Below are 24,382 nucleotides of genomic sequence, written 5' to 3'. Positions count from 1 at the left end.
AGTAGATTCATCAGCACCGTTGTCTAGATCCCATGTATATGCATTAATATACCATATTTTCAGGATTTTTTTTTCAGGCAGTGAAGTGTTCTACAATTGGTTGTGGTGATGTATACACAACTGTGAGTATACTGAAAGGTGTTGAATTTTACACTCAAAAAATGAATTGTATAGTATATAAATTACACTTCAGTGAAGCCTTTTAAAAGAAAATAGAGCTAATTATGTTAAGGACATTGTTCTGAAATAAAACATATTAGGCATTTTGAAGTTTATTCTATTTCTAATTCTCTTAGGAAATACGCTCTTAAATTTACATTGAGTTGAGTATTTCTTGCTTAGTTAATCTTGTAATCTTCGTAGCAAAACTACAGCACCACATATTTCCACTATTTGTGCAAATAACCAGCGTTTGCCTCAAATGAATGTTTCTATTAACACTATGCCTAATTATTGAAAATAAACATGTGCAGATATGAGCTTCTGCTCACTGCCTCTCAACCTATCGTTTCCTGCTGCTGGCTCCCTCCGAGGGGCCTTGGCTCACGGAGGCTTGCCAGGACCCTGATTTGTATGAACATGCCCTGGAGTCTATCCTAAGAATTAAAATCTAAATAATTCTCATCATCCTGATAAAAAATCATAAACATATACATGCAATAAAGCAAATGAGGAAAGTTCCACTCAGAATAAAATGTTCAGTTTATGAAAGACTGTTTTTTCAAGATAATCCTTTTTTATATGATAAATACAAGCAGAATTCAAAAAATCCCAAATCAATGTCCCAACACCAAAGTCAATGGAGACTGAGTATGCCTGACAGATTATTTAAAAATTTTTTAAAAATAGCTAAATAACCAAGAATTCCGAGGTGTGACACTTTCCGAGGTGTGGCGAGAGCATGTTTTTCCCTCGATTTTCCCTCTATGCTTTCAATGTGTTAATCAACTTCCTTTCCAATAGTTTACACTTCACATCACTTTTGGGCTGTAGTCTATGAGGTCACAAGGAGTCAGACACGACTGAGTGACTAACACTTCATTTATGGCTGTATCACAAATTCCCAACACTTGCTTTCACATTGTATCAAGACTATTCTAATACTAGGCAGATTACCCACCCTGACTAACTCAAAGTTGTTCTGACAGACACACTGCATCATCTTTGGAGGCTCTATCAAACAAAGCACAGATATTCCTTTGTAACAGAGAAGATGGGAGTCAGTGTATGGAAACCAGCACTTGAGGCAAAAATATATCTCACATATTCAATTCTATAGGGTGTTCTACAACGAACATGAAAGAATTTAGTGAGAAACACGTGTGAAGGGATGCTATAAATCACAAAGTATTTAGACAGACGAGTCCATACTGGCAGTAGTAACAGTAACAGTTTCTAAGAACTTATTCATTGTTACTTATTTGCAAAACTGCATGGTTTGAGGACCTCTTAAGACTAAAATGGCAGTCTATAAAGTTTTAAGGATATGAAATTAGAGATCAAACCCAATTTACTCATATTGAAATTTTCCTAAAAAATAAATTGTATTTTTTTCAGGATAATCCAGTGGTAAAAAGATTCTGTTATTACTGAACCTGGAGACTTAGGAGAGCATCAGAAAAACAGTGCTAAGTAGGTTCACTTCCAAGGAAAAAGGCCCCAGGCCCTGCTAGTGAGCTTCCATGCAATACCAGGCCAAATCTGATTTTATTTCATTCAGTGACTTCACAGCCACTGAATAAGACATTCTTGTGGATTTCTACAGTTTAATAACTGCAAAGGTTGATCAAAATGGGGTTTTTACATAGGCAGAACACTCTTTGGGCTTCCCTGGTGGATCAGTTCGTAAAGAATTTGCCCACAAAGCAGGAGACCTGGGTTCAGTCCCTGGGTTGGGATGATCCCCTGGAGGAGTATATGGCAACCCACTCCGTATTCTTGCCTGGAGAATCTCCATGGACAGAGGAGCCTGGCGGGCTGCAGTCCATGGGGTTGCAAAGAGTCAGACATGACTGAATGACTAAGCACAGCACAGAACACTCTTTCACATAAATCATAGCAAGATCCTCTATGACCCACCTTCTAGCTTAATGGAAATAAAAACAAAAATAAACAAGTGGGACCTAATTAAACTTAAATGCTTTTGTACAGCAAAGGAAACTATAAATAAGGTGAAAAGACAACCTTCAGAATGGGAGAAAATAATAGCAAATGAAACAACTGACAAAGGATTAATCTCCAAAAATTAATCTCCAAAATATAAGCAGCTTTTGCAGCTCAATACCAGAAAAACAAATAACCCAATCAAAAAGTGGGTTGAAGCCCTAAACAGATATTTCTCCAAAAATATACAGATGGCTAGTAAGCACATGAAAAGATGTTCAACATCGCTCATTATTAGAGAAATGCAAATCAAAACTACAATGAGTTATCACCTCACACCAGTCAGAATGGCCATCATCAAAAAATCTACAAACAATAAATGCTGGTGAGGATGTGGAGAAAAGGGAACCCTCTTGCACTGTTGTAATGTAATTTGGAATATAAATTGATATAGCCACTTTGGAAAACACTATAGAGATTCCTTAAAAAAAAAAAAACTGGAACAAAACTACCATATGATCCAACAATCCCATCACTGAGAATATAGCCCTCAGAAAACCATAACTGAAAAAGACACATGTACCCCAATGTTTATTGCAGCACTATATACAATAGCTAGGACATGGAAGCAACCTAGATGTCCATCAATAGATAAATGGATAAAGAAGCTCTGGTACATATATATATTGGAATATTATTCAGCCATAAAAAGGAATTTATTTGAGTCAGTTCTAATGAGGTAGATGAACCTGGAGCCTATTATATAGAGTGAAGTAAGTCAGAAAGAGTGAAACAAATATATTGACACATATATATGGAATCTAGACAGATGGTATTGATGAACCTATTTGCAGGGGTAACAGTGGAGACACAGACATAGAAAACAGATGTGTGGACACAGTGGAGGAAGGAGAGGGTGAAACAAATTGAGAGAGTGGCATAGAAATGTATATATTACCATACGTAAAACAGACAGCCAGTGGGAATTTGCCATAGGATGCAAGGAGCTCAAACTGGGGCTCTGTGATAATCTAGAAGAGTGGGATGGGGTGGGAAGTGGGAAGGAGGTTCAGAGGGAGGTGACATATGCATACCTATGGCTGATTCATGTTGATGTATGGCACAACCAACCCAACGCTATAAAGCAATTATCCTCCAATTTAAAAATACATAAATTAAATTTTTAAATGAGATTTTTAAGTAAATACTTCAAGCACATTGAGAATGGATACCCTTTCTCTGTAATAATTGTTTTGTGGTTGGAAAGGCTTAGTAAGTTAAAGTTCAATTCTTTACAGCAAGGAGAGTCATTAATGGTAAGAAATAAGTCCTCATGGATTTCAACAGATTCCCTCTTTCTTCTCTATGAATTTATGGTTATGGATGATAGAGAATATTTTTTAAAACTCCCTTTTATACCAAAGTAGAAGTAGAGCTGATAAACAGCAATCTGGAGCCCCAGATTAGGAATCAATTTCAGGGTGGCTCAATGGTAAAGAATCTGCCTGCCAATGCAGGAGACACGGGTTCGATCCCTGGTGCAGGAAGATTCCATAAACCCCTGAGCAACTGAGCCCATGCTCCACAACTATTAGCCTGTGTTCTAGAGCCCAGGACTGCAACTCCTGAAGCCCGAGCACCCTAGAGCGCCGTGCCCCACAAGAGAAGCCACTGCAAAGAGAGGCCCATGCGCTGCAGCTCCGCAACTAGAGAAAGGCCTGCCCGGCAACGAAGACCCAGCACAGCCAAAAAATAAAGCTTTTAAAAAAGCTTTGAGACCTTTATACCCATCTTTGTCTAGTATGTGCTAAGGAAAGGATAGGCTGAGTAATTACCTGGCCAGAAATCTGTTCTTGTTTCTATTCTTTTAGCCAATTATATAATTTGTTAAATGTAATTTTTCTTAGTTTTTTTTTTAAACAAGCCTCCAATAATGTAGCTTTCAGAATTAATGGTTTCATTTTTAGATTAAAGAGCCTAAAAATGGTTGATCTACTACAGATCTGTAAGAAAAACTCAAAAAATAAAAATTTTTATTTCTATAATACAATAATACCATATTTTATAGAATTTAAGACTTCATAAGCTACAAGAAAAACAAATGTTTTATATATGTTAAAAAAAGAAAACCAATGCCATTAAACTGGCACAATGCCTTTTGTCACTTAACATTTTATTTTATATTTTAAAAAAGAGATCTCTGAGACTTACTTGGACATAGATCTTTGTCACCATATTCCTACATAGAATGGAAAATATAAGCAAAGTAACTTCATTATGGCTTTGGTAAAGATTGTCATTTGACAGGCAATCCTTTAGCACATATGTCAGTAACAAACATAAGATGGCTTCTACTTTGAGGGATCTTCCTTTGTGAGATCCCATAAAACATGTTGACATTGCCTCATAAGAAAGTGTGAAACTGGCTATTCCTCTGGGCATAGATATTTGCTTCAGTATATCACATGTAGGCTTAATTGCTCTGTTTCTGTATCTTTCTGTTAAATGACTTTCCATTTCAATGCTAACTCATAATGTAATATTTTAATAATATTTGTATAGCATTCAAACTCAACATATGCATCAGACTTAATTGAAATAACAATAAGACTGGCAATAACCAAGTTCAAGCAATGGCTACTACATCATGATTGTCCTCTGACCATTCGTTATAAGATGTATACCAATTTTTTAAAATGTTGAAATATGAAAACATGTGAATCTTAGAATTGAAGACTCCAATGACAATTCCCTATAATTTTATCATGGTGGCTATCAGCATGAACTTGGTAGCCAGATAGACATGAGTCTTGGACTCATAGTCATTGACTCAGTCTTTTAATTGCTGTATGCTTGATAGTACGCAAATTACTTAACCTCCACAAGCCTTCCCAGGTGATGGTAGTGCTAGTTCTGCCTGTTAATGCAGAGAATTAAGAGACACAGGTTCAATCCCTGGCTGAGAAGATCCCCTGGAGGAGGGCATGGCAACACACTCCAGTATTCTTACCCGGAAAATTCCATAGACCAAGGAACCTGGCCAGTCTACAGTCCCTGGGGCAGCAAAGAGTTGGACATGACTAAGCAGCTGTAGCTATAAGCCTTAGGTTATTTAAAAACAAGTAGTATTAGTAGTACCTATAGTACAGAATGATTGTAGGGATTAAACAATGCAATTTCTACATAAACTGCTCATTAAATATTAGATATTATAGCTTTTACTAGAAGCATTATTTGTTTGGCTCTTCACAACCACCCATAAGGCAGTAGAAAGACAATATTATCCCCATTTGCTTGTTCTGGTCTCCTCAGAACAAGGATCAAAGATATTTTGATCTGCCCCAGATTACAATGTCAGTAAGTGACTGGCTCCTTCCATATATATTTTCCTCAGACTAAGGCTGATAAATGTACATAAATTTCCCATTCTCACAAAAAATGTTGAATTAGCTTAAAGAAAATAAAAATGATCAGAGCATTGTAAATATTTTTGATTCTCCAGTAGCCCACTCATCTTTATCCTAAAAACAGTTCCCCTTCCTAACTTTCAATCCATATGCTTTCAATACAGCCTCCATTCCTGGCTCCTGGGATAAGGTTCAAGTTCAGCTAGTCAGAACTGTGAATTCCCCTGGCTGCAAAGATTGATCCAAGAGCAGGCACTTAACTCAAACCAAGTTAGTCAGAATGAATCAGAACTAATTTCAGGACTTTTACTTGAACAACACAAAGAGATATTTCAACAGAAAGGACATTTCCCCCTTGGATTTGGCTTTGATTTGAGGAGGTATGAGGCTGGAGCAGCTGCTACCATCTTGTGACCACATGGACCCTGAAAATGAAGCCAAAATATGGCAGACCTGGGCAACAAGTTGAAACCAGATACTAAGTCCCAGTATGTGAGCTTCTGAATCCAGTCATGCTTGAATTTACCCTACTTTTTTTTTTTACCTCTCAGTCATTTGAGACAACACATTTTCTCTGCACAAATTCTAGCCTTCACCTCCTGAACAAGGGACTCAGGAAAGGGCAGTATAAGCCAAAAAGCGGTAGGTGTTTAACAACTTCAAAATTTCCACAGCCAATACATAATTATTTATCTTTGTTCTGAAAAAGTGAAATCCATTAAGCACCATCAATTTGCCATGTACACAATTTTAAGGACAGGAAACAAATGTTTACTGTGTCAATTTCCTTGACAATTGCTAAGCATCCTAAGGACTTTCTGTATTAATTTATAGTAAGCAACACTATGAAAAGAGTTGGATTATATAAATTTAAATATCTTGTGATGTGAGTGAGACACACGTGGAATTATTTCACTATATCTAATTCCACTCAGATTGGTGTCATCATGGATTTGTAAATCATTGACACTATGCAATTAAATTTTATGTCTTTTAATTCTCTAAAACCTGACTAGTTAGAAACCCAAATACAATTTACTCAACTAGCTAGCTACAATAATTCATTCAGACTTATAAAAATCTATCTAAATATGATTGAGAGTAAAATCTAGGCTCTTCAAAACAGCACTAAAACTAATATTTAAATATAAAAAGGGTAAAGAGGAAAATGATAAATTCAAAGCTGATTTAATAGGCAAGTAGTTAATTTTCTTTGCTAAAAAGTAAAATGTTTATTCAGAAGTTCAGTGTGTCTAAGTTTCTTCCAGGAGAAATTAACAACAGCTGGGACATTTGTATACATACAGAGAAATCTACATATTCCCATATTTTAGGATTCCCCTCACCTAGAGTCAGACATCCTGGAATGCGAAGTCAAATGGGCCTTAGACATCACTACGAACAAAGCTAGTGGAGGTGATGGAATTCCAGTTGAGCTATTTCAAATTCTAAAAGATGATGCTGTGAAAATGCTGCACTCAATATGCCAGCAAATTTGGAAAACTCAGCATTGGCCACAGGACTGGAAAAGGTCAGTTTTCATTCCAATCCCAAAGAAAGGCAATGCCAAAGAATGCTCAAACTACTGCACGATTGCACTCATCTCAGATGCTACCAAAGTAATGCTCAAAATTCTCCAATCCAGACTTCAACAGTACATGAACTGTGAACTTCCAGATATTCAAGGTGGATTTAGAAAAGGCAGAGGAACCAGAGATCAAATTGCCAACATCCACTGGATCATCAAAAATCAAGAGAGTTCCAGAAAAACATCTACTTCTGCTTTATTGGCTATGCCAAAGCCTTTGACTCAGTTCAGTTCAGTTGCTCAGTTGTGTCTGACTCCTTGTAACCCCATGGACTGCAGCATGCCAGGCTTCCCTGTCCTTCACCAACTCCCGGAATTTACTCACACTGATGTCCATTGAGTCGGTGATGCCATCCAACCATTTCATCCTGCTGTCCCCTTCTCTTCCTGCCCTCAATCTTTCCCAGCATCAGGGAATTTTCAAATGAGTCAGCTCTTAGCATCAGGTGGACAAAGTATTGGAGTTTCAGCTTCAACAGCCACACAGTCAAAGACTTTGGCATAGTCAATAAAGCAGAAATAGATGTTTTCTGGAACTCTCTTGCTTTTCTGATTATCCAGCGGATGTTGACAGTTTGATCTCTTGTTCCTCTGCCTTTGATTGGACCACAACAAACTGTGGAAAATTCTTAAAGAGATGGGAATACCAGACCACCTGACCTGCCTCCTGGGAAATCTGTATGCAGGTAAAGAAGCAGCAGTTGGAACTGGACATGGAACAACAGACTGCTTCCAAATAGGAAAAGGAGTACATCAAGGCTGTATATTGTGACCCTGCTTATTTAATTTATATGCAGAGTACATTATGAGAAACACTAGGCTGGAGGAAGCACAAGATGGAATCAAGATTGCCAGGAGAAATATCAATAATCTCAGATATGCATATGACACCACCCTTATGGCAGAAAGCAAAGAGGAACTAAAGAGCCTCTTGATGAAATGAGAGTGAAAAAGTTGGCTTAAAACTCAGCATTCAGAGAAGTAAGATTATGACATCCAGTCCCATCACTTCATGGCAAATAGACAGGGAAACAGTAGAAACAGTGACAGACTTTATTTTTTGGGCTCCAAAATCACTGCAGATGGTGACTGAAGCCATGAGATTAAAAGACGCCGGCTCCTTGGAAGAAAAGCTCTGCCCAACCTAGACAGCGTAATAAAAAGCAGAGAAATTACTTTGCCAACAAAGGTCCATCTAGTCAAAGCTATGGTTTTTCCAGTAGTCATGTATGGATGTGAGAGTTAAACTATAAAGAAAGCTGAGCACCCAAGCATTGATGCTTTTGAACTGTGGTGTTGGAGAAGACTCTTGAGAGTCCCTTGGAAAGCAGGGAGATCAAACCAGCCCATCCTAAAGGAAATCAGTCCTGAATATTCATTGGAAGGAATGATGCTGAAGCTGAAACTCCAACACTTTGGCCACCTGATGCAAAGAGCTGACTCATTGGAAAACACCCTGATGCTGGGAAGGATTGAAGGTGGGAGGAGAAAGGGATGACAGAGGACGAGATGGTTGGATGGCATCACCGACTCAGTGGACATGAGTTTGAGTAAACTCCAGGAGTTGGTGATGGGACAGGGAGGCCTGGTATGCTACAGTCCATGGGGTTGCAAAGAGTGGGACACGATTGAGCGACTGAACTGAACTGAAATAAAAGGAGCCACAGTACTATTTTGGTTTTCTTGTTCCTTCAACATACTGACTTAAGTTACTGCTTTTACATAACATTTTTTAACCACCTACTCTTACTACTAATCCACGTGTTATAAAAATGTTTATTCACAGAATTGGATTCCAATGAAAAACAGATTGTACCTTAAACCACAAGCATGGAGTTTAGTTGGATTTTACTTATAATTATATACAGTATAGATAATAAATCTGCAGAAGCACATGTTCAATAAATACAAATATTAGCATACACTTAAATTTAAATGTTCTTTCTCTTTCATTACAGGTTCAAAATCCAGAGGCAGGTAGGAAGAGGGAGTGGGGAAATCCCTCATTTTTTTGCCTCAATAAATGGTTCACATATTTGTTTTCTTTGAAACAGTAATTACGCCCTATCTTTCCTTGATACAGCAGGTGGAGGATTAAATAAAGAAGGCTTGTAGCCTGTCATGCACTGAAATGAAGAGGACTAGTCTGCTATCCTTCTTCAGGCTTCATGAAGCTGTTTTTCCTTATTATCCTACCCTTGCTGTGAAGTGTGCGGCTTGTCGATTACCTACAAGCTTTCACCTTTATAGGAGGAAGTAATAAATGGGTTAAAGTTACAGCTGTAATCTGATCTTTATTTCACTAGAGGAGCTTTTCAAAGTTTTTAAACCTCAGCCAATAAGAAGAAGTACATTTCCCTTTACAACTCAGGACACACAAATACTTATGTTTATATGTATGTATGTCTAACTGAAACAAGAATTTCAACCGATCTTGAGCCTTACTACATTAGTGGACTCTGATAGTCTCTATTTTATTTTATTCTAGTCTCTGAATCGTATTTTTTCAACTGCTGTTTCAGAACCATTAAATTGATCCCATTGATCCTTTATTAAGTCTTGACCTAGAGGGTTGAAAAATCAGTCTCAAGAGATGAAAGCAGGTTAAGGTAGAGCTTGAGTCTTGAAATAAGCTTCAAATCGGACTTTGCTGTTGACAGTCATGTGACCTTTGACAAGATACTTAGCTAATACGCTGTTTCTTCATCCATAGAATGGAGGCAATATTCCTGCTTCACAGAATGATTGTGAAAATCACTGTGATGACATGAAAATCCAAGTCCATCTCTGATATATGGTTCAGTTCAGTCACTCAGTCGTGTCCGACTCTGCGACCCCATGAACCGCAGCACGCCAGGCCTCCCTGTCCATCACCAACTCCCAGAGTCCACCCAAACCCATGTCCATTGAGTCGGTGATGCCATCCAACCATCTTATCCTCTGTCATCCCCTTCTCCTCTTGCCCTCAATCTTTCCCAGCATCAGGGTCTTTTCAAATGAATCAACTCTTCATATCAGGTGGCCAAAGTATTGGAGTTTCAGCTTCAACATCAGTCCTTCCAATGAACACCCAGGACTGATTTCCTTTAGGATGGACTGGTTGGGTCTCCTTGCTGTCCAAGGGACTCTCAAGAGTCTTCTCCATATATCTTCTTCTGATATATGGTAGGATGAAGTTAATTAGTAGTTCCTGAACCATCCCTTAAATCTCAAAAAACCTAACAGGGGACAAGCTCTGTAGAAATGCTGCTTTTCAAACCCTTTTAAACCTCCCCTCTCCTTCCTTCTCAGTCTTTCCCACAAACCCACAGAATAAAGCACGTGTTTAAATTCTCTAGTCTGTTAGGGGCCACTTGAGCCTGGACCACAGTCACATCGGCAAACACTGGAAACACCCGGAAGGAGGGTAATGCTGGTGACGTGCGTTGCCACAGGATCGACTTCAACAATATTGCACAAGATGCTTTGGGGAAGATGGTATGAGGTATTACTACTTAAAGAGGAACCAGAGCTTCTGCCCAACTGTCAACTTTGGTCAATTGTGGACCTTGGTCAGCAAGCAGACATGGCTAAAAGCTGTGAAGAACAAGACTAGCTGCTGGTATCATTGATGTGGTGTCATCGAGCTCAAAGTTCTGGGGATGAGGAAGCTCCCAGAGCAGCCTGTCATCCTGAAGGCCAAATCTTCCAGCAGAAGAGCTGAGGAGAAGATTAGCAGTGTGGTCGGGGTTTGTGTTCTGGGAGCTTGCAGCCACATGGTGGGAGATTCGTTAAATGTTGACAAGTGCTTTTCAAAATCAGTCAATCAATCATCAGTCTAAAGAGTGAGAGATTACTAAAGTAAGGAACATTTAATGTCTCACACTTTCCTACCAATTCCTGTGCAGGCCTAGGTAATCAACAGTTCTTTGGAGTATCTGGATAAAACCAATAGAAACTTCAAAATTCTTGAAATGATCCTTGTTCGTCATGATCTGACTCTGTTCTTCACCTCCAGCATTAGATGAAACAATTTCCCTCATCTTCCGAAGAATACGTAATTGATTCCATTATTTCCGGCCTTGTCGTGCTCTGGGACGTCTTTGTATTAATCAGTGCTTCCTTTGTGCTGGCCTCAGCATCTTGCTCCAGCTTTCTGTTCTGCCACTTAACCGCCTGTGTAATCTTGGGCGAGTTACCAATTCAGTATTTCTGAACACGCTTTCCTCATCTATAGTATAATAATAATAATATCCACCACATGAATGTTCTCGAAAAGAGATAATGACATCAGGGTTGTAAATTGCCTGGCACATAATGAGCACTCAATGAGTGATGATTGCTAATATTTTTATTATGTGTATCAGTCAGTGCTGAGTTAAAGTAACATCTGTTCTAGCAAATCTTTGCTGACCCTCCTATTTTACATCGCATGCCTTACTTATGGATTCTCCTCACACTCTGGGCACACATCTCATTGCATCATGTTCTAAGCTTTTGTTTTCTTGCAGCTTTCTCTACAGGACTGAAAAACCTCTTGAGGACAAGCAAATATCCTTTACTTCCAAACCTAGAGCATCTAGCAGAGTGCCCAGAACATTATAAGGTTTTCAGTAATTTTGTTTAACCTGTTTAATTAATGACTAGAATACAAAAGAACATAATTACCACCTCTACCATAACTTTTAAGAACTGGAGTACTATTAGAAAAGAAAGGGTAGTGATTGGAATAAATACTACTCAAAATAAAAATGATATTCTGTAATTTCAAAGGCAAAGTAATGCTAAAGAATTATTTCTTCATTTTTAGCTCTCTCAAGTTGCTTTAAAAACCTGAAAAGTGAGGGTTCCTTTCTCTAGTGACTCCAGTAGTTATTCTCATACATTAAACAACATTTTATTGTATATGGCCAGGCACAATGCTCTACGTGTTGGAGATACAACAATGGAAAAAAAAGTCTGTGCCCTAGAGGAGTTTACATTCCGATGGGAAGAAAGAGCTAAATAACTGAAATGAATATATTATATAAGTTATAACTTATGTGCTGTGCTTAGTCACTCAGTCGTGTCCAACTCTTTGCGACCCCGTAGACTGTAGCCCACCCGGCTCCTCTGTCCACGGGGATTCTCCAGGCAAGAATCCTGAAGTGGTCTGCCATGCCCTCCCTCAGGGGATCTTCCCAACCCAGGGATCGAACCCAGGTCTCCCACATTGCAGGCAGTTTCACTACCGTCTGAGCCACCAGGGAATAATAATAGATGCTATAGGAAAAAATAAAGCACAATAAGGAAATGGAAAGGATTTCCTGTTTTAGGAAATCTGGTTCTGTTATGAGACAATAATTGAGGAAAAACTGAATGAAGCAAAGAAATAAAAAATGTGTATCAGTCTCTTAAACACTTCTAAACTTAATTCTAAAATTTTCCAGGAATGAAGTCAATAACAAACTAGGAAAGCAACTTTGTCTTCCCAAGCAATCGAAAGGGATATGACTTCAGATGCATACAGTAGCATGACAAGCAGAGATTTCAACCCAAGCCCTAATTGGGTTTCAGCCATGACCTTGCAGGAACACACTGAAATCTATTTATAATAGCTATGGCAGTGACTCTGTTACTTAAAAGAAGTGGCTCATGTGACCTACAACCCTTTTATGCCATCAGCTTCTATTATCTCTTCAAAAAAACCTGAACCCTGACCCCCATTGCCTAGATTACTTGACCTGGTATTTCATTTACTTGACCACTAAAGTTAGTAAAAGTCCACACCATCTAACTTTAAATAACTTAAAGTTGACCAATTCCTGCATCTTTGTCAATACTGCCTATATCCTATATCCTTATATACTTATAGATAAGTGTATCCTATATCCTTATATACTGCCTATAGCCTAAGGCTGCATGACTCCAATAATAGTAAAATGATATCCTAGCCTGATGTTTTTCACTCCTTTGACCATTTGGTCACAATGTCCAAAGTTTTTCTATTGACCTAAATTTGTTTTTGAAAACAAATCTCAAGCTCATATTAACACAGTCATTTCAAATGATCTAAATGAACTCTTCCGCTTTTTAAAATGTCTGTACATAATATATGAAGTGAACTATTAGTTGCTCAGTCATGTCCTACTCTTTGCGACCCCATGGACTGTAGTCCGCTAGGCTCCCCTGTCCATGGAATTCTCCAGGGAAGACTACTGGAGTGAGTAGCCATTCCCCTCTCCAGGGGATCTTCCCAACTCAGGAATTAAACTCAAGCATCCTACATTGCAGGCAGATTCTTTACCATCTGAGCCACCAGGGAAATCCATACTTTATACATATACATATAAAAGTATACACATATATAAACATATATGCTGCAAAACCAGTAAAATTTTTCTAAGGGAAATAAAGTAAAATTTTTCTAGCCATATCCAAGTTATTAGGCATACTTGCAATTTGTTTGTAGGAACTTGAATAAGTGAAAAGGACTCTCTAACTTCTTTCTGACAATAGTTGAAGTAAACCAATGTTACCCAGATAGTTAAGTAGTAAATAATTAGTAAACTATTAGTAATCAGTAAACTGATTAGTAAATAAATAAGTTGGTGGAGAAACTACTTCAATTTTTGCATATTAGTAAAAATGTCTGACATAGGTGGATACTGCAATCGATATTGCAAGTTAACGTTTCTAAATTCTGGGGGGACTGATGTCCTTTAGGATGGACTGGTTGGATCTCCTTGCAGTCCAAGGGGCTCTCAAGAGTCTTCTTCAACACCACAGTTCAAAAGCATCAATTCTTCGGCGCTCAGCTTTCTTTATAGTCCAACTCTCACATCCATACATGACCACTGGAAAAACCATAGCCTTGACTAGACAGACCTTTGTTGGCAAAGTAATGTCCAAGCAAGGTTATGTCATATATCAATTGGTGTGCCCTGCGGTAGCCCCAAACGCCCAGGTCCTAAGGGTGCCGCCTCGGGCAAGCCTGTCCAACATGCTGTCAACCAGCTCAGGTTTGCTTGAAGCCTTCAGTCAGTTGCGAGGAGCATGCCGGACACCACCATAGGGCCCTGAAGATCCTGAATTCCTCCTGGGTTGGAGAAGAGTCTATATAAAAATTCTTTGAGGTCATCCTCATTGCTCCATTCCATAAAGCTCTCAGAAGAAACCCTGGCGTCCGGTGGATCATCAAACCAGTTCACAAACACAGCGGGATGAGGAGGCTGAGGTCTGCAGGCAGAAAGTCGCGGCCGAGGCAGGGGCCGCAAATTCCGCCACACGACTGGGGGTTCTCGCTGTGCGGCTTGCAGAAGTCGCAATACTCTCAACGTCACTGCTAATACAAGTAGGGTTTGTAAAATTCCTGCCTAATGAACAGTTTAGGACATTCTTGTCTGCTTAAAAAAGAGAAAAAAAAAAGAAGAAAAAATACCTTGAGGATTCACTTTGAGTGATACAGTTGAGATTAGGAGAGCATGGTTAGAAGACCAAAGAAGGCTTTCCATTCCATGAGTCATGATTCTATCAGAATAAGGTATGGAAGAATAAGGTAAGAATGAGAATAAAGTAAGATACACTGTTGTTTTAGTAAAATAATACTGCAATGTTTTATTTACTCTTTGTTCAAAGAGGGAATATCTTTGACCTACTTAGTATAATGGGGATCTTTTGAACAGGTGAGAAAAAAAAAACACATGCACACACAATTACTAAATAGAGTAAGAATGCTTCTAAAACTAGATAAAATGTATATATATTTCAAAAATATGCATTAAGATATAAGAGCACTAACAAAGCAGTGATAACTTGACATCTCAGAGGGAAGAAACAGACAGAGGGTCCCTTCAACCCCTCAAGGAATATGCTGATTCTCAGGTATAAAGTGAGAAGCTGAAAAAAATTCTTGGATGTCTTATAAGGCTGAGGCATAAGAATTGGAGTTCAGAATACATTAAGGAAGCGGGTCACCAATGTAAAATACCTTAGTTCTTATTTGAAACCCCTAAGGGTCACACCCTAGAAGTAAAGACAAACTAAAATATGTTGGGGCCTAAAAAGATTGAAAATTGTTTTTGTCAACATAATTCCTGATTTGATTGAGATGATCTTCTTGATCTGATTGACACAGTTCAGATCAGTTCAGTTCAGTTGCTCAGTCATGTCCGACTCTTTGTGACCCCATGGACTGCAGCATGCCAGGCCTCCCTGTCCATCACCAACTCCCAGAGTTTACTGAAACTCATGTCCATCGAGTTGGTGATGCCATCCAGCCATCTCATCCTCTGTCATCCCCTTCTCCTCCTGCCCCCAATCCCTCCCAGCATCAGGGTCTTTCCAATGAGTCAACTCTTCGCATGAGTTGGCCAAAGTATTGGAGTTTCAGCTTCAGCGTCAGTCCTTCCAATGAACACCCAGGACTGATCTCCTTTAGGATGGACTGGTTGACACAAATAGCATAAATATTTTGGAGGATTCTAATACAGCCAAAGATTCAATTTGCCTCTACAAATATTCATATGTAGCATTCATCATTAAATTACAAAGGATACCAAGAGACAAGACCTAATGATCAAACACAAACAAGCAAAAAAAAAAAAAAAAAAGCATACAAATAAAACAGCAGAAATAGACTCACAGGTGATTTAGATATTGAGATATTAGAAGTAACAGACCCTAACTCTTAAGATGTATGATTTTATCCTCAATATTTAGACGACACAATGAAGATTTTCAGCAGGAAAGTAAAAATTCTGTTTTCAAAAAGAAAAACACATGTTAATTTTAGAATTGAGAAATACAACTGAAAATAAGAACGAAATAAGTGAAAGTAGCTGGACCCAGGAGAGAAAACCACAACCACTAATTTGAACAGAAGAGCTTAACATAGAGAATAGTTAACTAGACATAAATTTATTAAGTAACTGAAAAAGTAGGATAAGATCTCTAAAATATCATAAAGTAGCAACTTCAATTAGTTATTACCACACCTACAGCAGAAATAGGGACACAAAGGGAAGTCATTGACATTCCTGAAACTTACAAACCTTAAGGAGGAGTCCTATGAAGCTGAAACGTGGGCCTCTGAGGAGGCACTGGCCATCTGGTATTGATGTTCTTGAGACTGCGACTTAATCTCCGAGATTCTGTAGTCTCAGAACAGGAGATGAGCAAACTGGATTCAGCTGTTGCTACAGGAAGGCATTTCAAGAAGTATGGCTGGAGGTAATGCTCAAATGATCTGCTAGGAGAAAGAAATCTCATAGGAAACTCACAGAACATTAAGAGTAAGAAACAAGTTCCTTCTTCCTCCTCCAATCTTGCACGCTCCCTCTAGCGTTTCCTCTTGTTAGATGCTAGTGCAGAACCAGCTGACAAAGCAGAAATGTGGTTTGTAGAGTCCTGGTTCAGCATCAAGAAGCAGAGTACAGAAGAATGGGCTTGGAGCCAACAGGCAATAATATAATTACTGACACAGTAGATTTAACAGAAGATTAAACTCAGTGAAGAGAGCACTTGTTATTTGGAAGATGGTACAGAAAAAAATATCTAGACTAAAGCTGTAGAGAAAAAAGAGAGATAATACAGAAATGGAATAAATTAAGAGTTCTAATATGCATGCAATTGAGTCCTAGAAAGGGAAGAAAGAGAATGGAAGCAAAGCAATATTTGAAGCATAATGACTGATGATTTCCACCCCCCCCCCAAAAAAAGATGGCAAAGCACAGATTAAAGAAACCTGATAAACACTGAGAAAAGTGTTTGTAGGAATAGTACACATGCGTGTGAGTGCTCAGTCTGTCTGACCCTCTGCAACCCCATGGATTGTAGCCTGCCAGGCTCCTCTGTCCGTAAGACTTTCCAGCAAGAATACTGGAGTGGGTTGCCATGCCCTCCTCCAGGGGATCTTCCAGATCCTAGGAATTGAACCCAGATCTCCTGCATCTCCTTTGTGGGCAGGTGGATTCTTTACCACTGAGCCACCTGGGAAACCCTGGGGATACTAGAGTGAAACTGAAAATCAAAGACAAGAAAAAATATTTTTTCGCATTCTTATAGAGGGAAAAATAATCAGATTTTTTTTCTGTTCTTTTTCTTCCTATAACTAATAAATAATTCTCATTTTATTGATTGTCATCACCAGTCACTCACATACCTGTCACTAAAATGCACTTTATATTTCCTTTTCACTTATTTCTATACCCAACTTATCATAAGTCCATTTCTTGATTGTTCCACTGTATATTGGATATATATTCTTTCAATGTGCATCACTATTCCTCCACTCTCAGCTGCCATTATCTCTAAGTCTTAGTATAGGTAAAACTTGGAGATATTGCAGATTCAGTATGAGAACACTACATTAAAGTGAATATCACAATAAGGAAAGTCACATGAGTTTTTTTGTTTCCGACTGCATATTAAAATTATGTTTATACTGTATTAAACTTTGTGTGTGTTAGTTGCTCCGTTGTGTCTGACTCTTTGTGACCCCATGGACTGTAACCTGCCAGGCTCCCCTGTTCATGGGATTCTCCAGGCAAGAATACTGGAGTGGGCAGCCTATGCCTTCTCCAGGAGATCTTCCCAACCCAGGAATTGAACTGGGTTCTCCTATGTCAGCTATACTCCAATACAAAATAAACTCTTCTTTAAAAAAAAAAATATTGAGTGCATCTGTGGTAGTGTGTCATTTAAGGCCTGTGTTTCCTTTTTGATTTTCTGTCTGGATGATCTGTCCATTGATGAGCGTGGAGCATTAAAGTCCCCCCAAAAGGAGATCAGTCCTGGGTGTTCATTGGAAGGACTGATGCTGAAGTTGAAGCTCCAATACTTTGGCCACCTCATGCGAAGGGTTGACTCATTGGAAAAGACCCTGATGCTGGGAGGGATTGGGGGCAGGAGGAGAAGGGGATGACAGAGGATGAGATGGCTGGATGGCCATCTCTGGCCATCTCTGGATGGCCACCGACTCGATGGACATGAGTTTGAGTAAACTCTGGGAGTTGGTGATGGACAGGGAGGCCTGGCGTGCTGCGATTCATGGGGTCGCAAAGAGTCGGACACGACTGAGTGACTGAACTGAACTGAACGATTATTGTATTACTGTTGATTTCTCTTTTAATGGCTGTTAGCATTTGGCTTATATATAGAAGTTTTCCTATGTTGGGTGCATATATATTTACAATTGCTATTTTTTCTTCTTGGATTAATCCTTTGATCATTATGTAGTATCCTTCTTTGTCTCTAACATTCTTTATGGCAAGTGACTTGCCACTTTGGTGGGCCCAGGCGTCTTCTGAATCTGCTTCAGCTGCCACAGGCCAGCCTCTCCGGGCCGTTTCTGTGCAACCAAAGCTGGCCCTCTCCCTGGGTCTGGAGCCTGAGTTTCAGCACCCAGCCCCAACCCGACGCCCACAGACAAGTGTCTCAGAGAGGGGACCGCAGGGCAGCGGGCCTGACGTTTTGTGCAGATTCCCGTCTGTTTGGCCGTCCACAGACTGGTTGCTGGGCTCTGCTCCCAGCCTTCGAAGCGCCCCCTCCTTCCAGTCTGATCGCCCACCAGTGAGGGGACCCCCCTGGTGCAGGAGCCTTTCCTGCCTCACGGCTCTCTCCTCCCCTGGGGTGCAGGCCCCTTCCTGCCTCCATCTTTGTCCTTTTCCTTCTCGCCTACTTGGTTACATGGTTATCTTTTTGGAAGTCTGAGGTCAGCATTTTCTTATCTTTTTTTTTTTTTTTTCCTTTATTTATTTATTTATTTATTTTTTCAGTGGGTTTTGTCATACATTGATATGTATCAGCCGTCTGAGGTGAGCATCTGAGGTCGTTCCACTTGAAGGTCTGTTTTTAACCTTTGTGTAGGAGGAAGTGAGCTTCACGTCCTGCTCCTCTGCCATCTTGATCCCCCTTTTATTCCTTATATTTCTTTCTAGACCCAAGTTTTTTTGCTATTTTTTATAATAAGAAGAAATTACATTATAAAATAGCAAAAGCAAATGAATGTTAACATAAACTTAATCGCTACCTACTTGTGAGGGTCTGACATCTCATTTTTGTCTAATTTATCTTCTGAGTTTTATTTAGGCTGAATCTCAGCCTATGCCTTGTGCATCAAACACACAATATGCTATTAGTACATTTTAAATAATTATTTGAGGCGAGGGATAATAACTAGCAAATGAGAGCTTGAATTTATTGATTCGAAAGCAGAAATAATTATAGGACATTTTATATGTACCTCTCAACCCTGTGCACATATTCATTGTATCCTGGTGAAACTCTCAACTACTTCATCTATAAGAAAAAGAAAAACCCAGTATCTAATAATGTGACTCACTAACTGAATAATTATATTAATTCTTGGTTTACAGATTTGCAAACATTTTCTGAGGTAACTTACACAATTAACTATCATTTGCTAGTTATATTTGTGAGACGTTAATAATAAAATATTGCCAAGTAATTTTAATTTGATTACAATAAATTAGACATATGGTTATGTTGTCTAATTTCATAAATGCTATCCCAAGCCTACAGTGCAACTGTGCTGATGAAAAAGATCAGATTCCCTCAGCTTTACCAAAATCTAGATGAGTTTCCCTAACTCCATGTGTTTTTCTTTCTGATACAATTGTTTGTCTTACTTTAAAAATATCATGTTTCTATTAAAGATGACTATGCAGTGAACAATCACAGAAAATGCACTAATCAAATTTGTATCTTTCATTTCTCTAATTGTACCTGCTCGAAATTTCAGGATAATGAGATCCAATACTGCAGAGGGCTGTTAATATCTAGCAAAATACAGCAAGGTATACATTTTCTGTTTTCTAGGTAATAATTGTTTTCCATAGGCTCCCAGTCTTAGCTTTCTACTATTCTTTGAATTTTTTTTCAGTTTTCTACCTCCTAGAGACTCCTGAACTCACAGAGGTAGAAAGCAAACTTATGGTTATGAGGGGGGAAAGCAGAGAGGGAAACAATGGGAGATTGGGATTGACGTAGACGCGTTACTATATATAAAATAACTAATAGGGACCTACTGTGTAATGTTACACAGTACTCTATAATGGCCTATGTGGGAAAGGAATCTAAAAAAGAGTGGGTATGTGTATATGTACAACTGATCACTCTGCTATACACCTGAAACTAACACAACTTTGTAAATCAACGATACTCCAGTAAAGTTAAAAAAAAAAAACATTAAAAATATGAAGACTACTGAATTATTTTTGGCCCTTGTTTTAATGCTAGAGCTAGGGGAAAATTAAAGAGAAAACAACTTAACTGGAGTCAGAAAAAAAATTAATGATATTTATGAGCCTACTTGGTAAGGACTTCTGGTTTTATATTCAGCTTATTTTGTGGCTTTCACTATGCCTTTTCCATTGTCTAAAGATTCTGAGGGACTTCCCTGGTGGTCCAGTGGCTAAGTCTCTGTGTTCCCATGCAGAGGGCCCAGGTTCAATCCCTGGTCAGGGAACTAGATCCCATAGGTTACAACTAAGGGTTCATATGTCCCAACTAAAGATCCCACATGTTATAACAAAGATCAGAAATCCTGTGTGCCATAATGAAGACAGGTGCTGCTAAATAAATTAATATTTAACAAAAATAAAGATGCTGAGAAGAGAGAAGCTTGTGTTACACCACTGTATTATAAGTAGGTGTTGATACAAATGTAAGAGAAGAGAAACGAGAGAGTGTAGAGAGTAGCACCAGAGAGAATATGAGGAGGAAAGAAAGGGCCGCCAATATCAGGCCACCTATAGCCTTGTTTGTCAGGACAACATAGTGATGAGACCACTAAAGTACTTATGAAATTGAAGACCCAATTTCAGTACAGTCAGTCCTCATATTGGCCAGTTACTCTATCTGACTTGAATCTGACTTATTTTATTTCTAGAATGCCTAATAAAGCTCACCCAACTGAATACAGCTGCCTTTGAAAATGTGAGCAGAAGGTAACAGGTGAGTTTGAATAATGAAATACAACTAGCCTGCCAAGAAGTCATCTCTACTATCAGAAACCTACATGCTGCTGCTGCTGCTGCTAAGTCGCCTCAGTCGTGTCTGACTCTGTGCGACCCCATAGACGGCAGCCCACCAGGCTCTGCCGTCCCTGGGATTCTCCAGGCAAGAACACTGGAGTGGGTTGCCATTGCCGTCTCCAATGCATGAAAGTGAAAAGTGAAAGTGAAGTCGCTCAGCCGTGTCCAACTCTTCGAGACCCCATGGACTGCAGCCCACCAGGCTCCTCTGCCCATGGAATTTTCCAGGCAAGAGTACTGGAGTGGGTTGCCATTGCCTTCTCTGAGAAACCTACATAGGAGGCCCTCATTTTTATTTCCTCTTTCTAAATGCATGTGGGTCACTCATGTCCAACTTACTGATGTGTGGGCAGTAACAGTATACCTGTTAGAAAATGTTAAATAAAGTATTTCAATTAGAACTAGTATTCTATTGATTACATGTGATAGTAATGGTTAATGGGAAGTTTGTTGTTGTTCAGTTGCTAAGTCGTGTCTGACTCTTTGGACTGCAGCACACCAGGCTTCCCTGTCCTTCAGTATATCCCAGAGTTTGCTCAAACTCATGTCCATGAGTCAGTGATGCCGTCCAACCATCTCATCCTGTCACTCCCTTCTTCTCAGCTCTCAGTCTTCCCCGGCATTAAGGTCTTTTCCAACGAGTCAGCTCTTTGCATCAGGTGGTCATAGTATTGGAGCTTTAACTTCAGCATCACTCTTTATCAGGCTTGATTTCCTTTAGGACTGACTGGTTTGATCGTCTTGCTGTCCAAGGGAATCTCAAGAGTCTTCTCCAGCAACACAATTTGAAAGTATCAATTCTTCCACACTCAGTGTTCTTAATGGTCTAAGTGGTCTTAATGGTCTCACATCCGTACATGATGAGAAGTTAAGTGCAAATATTTTGTTGCAGTGTATTTTGTCCCAGGAGTGCAATTTAACTAATGCTAGGAACACTAGGATCTCAAAAAATTTAATTCAACAAAGATTGACTTTGAAAAACTTAGGTAAACAGATAAAAATATTTGCCACATAAGTTATCTTAATAAATAAGGGATAGCGGATGACAGGAACAGCATGGTTAATTTTAACGGTAAGTTTGAATTCCAGTTAGAAACGAAATATTTTCCACTTTGCCACAGTACTAACAGTGTTAGAAGGTATAACTGGTAATTATTGGAGTTGCAGAAAAATGCAGTCTTGTATGCTATTGTAGTTAGCCTTCCAACGTCAGTTTTTTCCCTACCTGATTAATCAGTGACTATAAAAACCAGATTGTTTCATTATGTCTGAGTTTTATAGTTTTGAAACAGTCTCATTCTCACTGAACCCAACACTTCAGGAAATACTGTATGTGTATATGTGAATGTGTGTGTGTGATATGGTGTTAAGAACAAATAAGACTGAGAGAATTTGATTTCTCCACACATTTTTCTTCATCAAAGTGACCACAGACCAATGAACAATCCAAAGACCGTGATACATTTAACATTTACACAACTAAAATATGTCAGGATGCTTATCTGAATTGCATGGAAGATAACAAATGTGAATATGCATTGAGAAGTGCTATAAATTCTTGCCATGTAATTCTGATTACACTATATAGATTGCAACTATTAAGTCTTACACTATTTGTTGCCTAAGAAGGTTATGAAGAGATTTTTGTTATTTTATCATTTTTTCTTTGTCCAAAAAATAAAATTTCATTTGTCTAAAAAATGAACAAGAATAGCAGAAGGGACTATTTTACCCTTAAGTGATTTAACCTTTTGGCCAAGACTGTGTTCATATGTAAAACAGTATACTACATCTTTCGGTTTCCAAGTTCTGTCTCAATTTCTTCACATATTCATATTTGAGGGACAAGTCAACCCTATGAACATCTTTCAGCTCACATCTTCACAGTGGCTAAAAGGAGTATGCAAGTGAAGAAAAAATTAGCCCTCATTGACTGCCAAAAGTCTCTTCTGTATTGTCAAAAAAAAAAAATGTAATTGCATTCACTGATGACAAGTGTGGGTGCATTTGGCAGACAAGGGAAAAGGACTTTGCTGTGTATCTGCTGTTCAAAAATTCTTCTCATTCTGCTAACACTTTTCCTCTTCATGTCATCAAAAATAATTTTTTACTGATTATGTTGACACTTTCGTAAAGCCAGAATTTTTCTTACATCTCAGATGTAACTGTCTATCATGATCTTCATTCAAGTGCGTTGTCTTTTTTTTTAAATATAGAATATATGTAAAAAATACTTTTTGAAACTAACAAGTTCAAGTTTTACTTTGCTTAAAGAACTTGAGTTCATATCTACACAGGATTGGACAGGCAACACATTCATTTTCAACCTTCAAAAACTAATTTTGTCTTTCTGGCTGGTTGAAGCCTTAAAGCCTTTTTTGTTAGCTTACAACACAAAGTGGTATAAAATGAGACAGTGTTAGAAGGTGAGTGACTTTTGTCATTTCACTAGTGAAAGGGTGTCTTTAAGAATATTTTATAATTTAAAAGAGATATAATCTACCACAATAAAAATGGAAAAGATAAAGATTCACCACAGGTAGCTTTTATGTAATAGTTGTGTTCCTGAAAGTGTAATTGCAAACCAAGTCATATTTTCCCATTGACTTGTTTTATATTTGAAATGGGTGTTTAGGATTCTTTTGCAAATGATGTATTCAATTCCATCTTCTTGGAATAACTCGATTCCCTAATGTTTCTGATATCTGTACCTTTCACTAACTGGACTCTGCACGAATCTTTTATTACAAGTGGTGAAAGTGAAAGTGTTAGCTGCTCAGTCATGTCCGACTCTTTGCGATCCCAGGGACTATAACCTGTCAGGCTCCTCTGTCCATGGGATTCTCCAGGCAAGAATACTGGAGTGGGTTGCCATGCCCTTCTCCAGGGGATCTCCCTGACCCAGGATTGCGCCCAAGTCTCCCGCATTGAAGGCATGTTCTACACCATCTGAGCCAATAATTACTTCTTTAGATCACAGCATATGGTTTTTGCAGCTTCAGTGATTAACTCCCCATATTTTCCTTTCTCAGTTTCTAATAGAATTAAATGGATGATTTTCTTACTGATAATCTCATGGATAAATTGGAATTAGAAGGATAATAATTTCAGGGGTTTTGTGTCTTTAGAACCACATTCAACTAAAGATCATTCTGAATAGAAAAATCACCGATTCAAAAAAAAAAAAAAACCTAGTCAATAAAATTCAACAAAAAAAGGTTGAAAAATAAGAGACAAAATAAAACAAAAGCGTAATATCAAGAAATAGG

General features: G+C 38.6%; 1 long non-coding RNA gene across 1 annotated transcript in view; it reads right to left on the bottom strand.

The window, feature by feature from the left end:
• Positions 1-16,167, bottom strand: part of LOC133042386 (uncharacterized) — a 139,358-nt gene extending 123,191 nt beyond the window's left edge. Inside the window, exon 1 of the long non-coding RNA XR_009689484.1 lies at positions 16,110-16,167. This is a non-coding gene — a long non-coding RNA (uncharacterized LOC133042386). The remainder of the gene's footprint in view (positions 1-16,109) is intronic.
• Between the last annotated feature and the right edge of the window lie 8,215 nt (positions 16,168-24,382).

This window comes from Dama dama, chromosome 21 (assembly GCF_033118175.1).
Source record: "Dama dama isolate Ldn47 chromosome 21, ASM3311817v1, whole genome shotgun sequence".
NCBI classification, from domain to species: Eukaryota; Metazoa; Chordata; class Mammalia; order Artiodactyla; family Cervidae; genus Dama; species Dama dama.
This window is presented reverse-complemented; position numbering and strand designations above follow the sequence as displayed.